The sequence below is a fragment of the Trichechus manatus genome, unplaced genomic scaffold (assembly GCF_000243295.1).
Source record: "Trichechus manatus latirostris isolate Lorelei unplaced genomic scaffold, TriManLat1.0 scaffold00079, whole genome shotgun sequence".
Classification (NCBI taxonomy): Eukaryota; Metazoa; Chordata; class Mammalia; order Sirenia; family Trichechidae; genus Trichechus; species Trichechus manatus.
Window position 1 is genome coordinate 2,430,338 of NW_004444015.1, and position 1,721 is coordinate 2,432,058.

The following is a 1,721-nucleotide window of genomic DNA, read 5'->3' on the forward strand; positions in this document are numbered from 1 at the left end:
AGATTAATATATAGAACTCTTCAAGAAATTAGGAAGGAAACTAAACAAAACGCAGAACTTGCAATAGAGGAAATTAAAAAGATTAGAGAAAAGCATAATGACAAATTTAACAGTCTGCAAGAATCCATACAGAGACAGCAATCAGAAATCTAGAAGATTAAAAATAAAATTTCAGAATCAGACAACTCAATAGAAAGTTATAGGAGAAGAATTGAGGCAATGGAAGCCAGAATTAGTGAAATTGAAGATAAAGCACTTGACACCAACTTATTTGAGGAAAAACCAGATAAAAGGATTAAAAAAGATGAAGAAAATAAGAATTATGTGGGACTCTATCAAGAAGATACCAGAACAGGGGGGGATAACAGAAAATACAGAGAAAATTGTTGAAGATTTGTTGGCAGAAAACTTCCCTGATATCGTGAAAGATGAGAAGATATCTCTCCAAGATGTTCATCGAACCCCACATAACGTACATCACAAAAGAAAGTCACCAACACATATTATAATCAAACTTGCCAAAACAAAAGATAAAGAGATAATTTTAAGAGCTGCTAGGGATAAACGAAAAGTCATCTACAAAGGAGAGTCAATAATAATAAGCTCGGACTACTCAGCAGAAACTATGCAGGCAAGAAGGCAATGGGATGACATATATAAAGCCCTGAAGGAAAAAAACTGCCAGCCAACAATTATATATCCAGCAAAACTGTCTCTCAAATATGATGGTGAAATTAGGGTATTTCCTGATAAACAGAAGTTTAGCGAATTTGCAAAAACCAAACCAAAATTACAAGAAATACTAAACGGAGTCCTCTGGTTAGAAAATCAATAATATCAGGTAACTAGAACACAGGAGAGAGCAACAAGATATTGACTCAGATAAGGAAGTCACAAAAATACATCACAGTTAAAACACTGAAAATAGGGAAACAGAGATATCAATATGTAAAAGATGACAACATTAAAACAAAAAAGAGGGACTTAAAAAATGTAGACATAGATTTTTCATATGGAGAGGAAGTCAAGGCAATATAAAGAAATAAAAGACTGGTATACACTTAGAAAAATATGGGTAAATATTAAGGTAACCACAAAGGAAACTAACAATCCTACCAGTTAAAATAAAAAACTAGAAAAATACAAAGACTCAGCAAACACAAAATCAACAACAATGAAAAAGAAGAAAAGAAAATACATAAAGAAAAATGACTCAGCACAGAAACTTAAGTGGAACAAAGAAACTGTGAACAACACACAGAAAAAAGACATTAAAATGACAGCACTAACCTCATACCTATCAATAATTACACTGAATGTAAACAGACTAAAATGCACCAATTAAGAGACGGAGATTGGCAGATTGGATAAAAAAACATGATCCGTCTAAATGCTGCTGCCTACAAGAGACACACCTTAGACTTAAAGACACAAACAAGCTAAAACTCAAAGGATGGAAAAAATATATCAAGCAAACAACACTCAAATAACAGCAGGAGTGAAAAATTAATCTCTGACAAAACAGACTTTAAAGTAAAATCCACCACAAAGGATAAGGAAGGACACTATATAACGATTAAAGGGTCAATACACGAGAAGGACATAACTATAATAAATATTTATGTACCCAATAACACGGCTCCAAAATACATAAAACAAACTCTAACAGCACTGAAAAGAGAGATAGACAGCTCCACAATAGTAGTAGGAGACTTCAACAC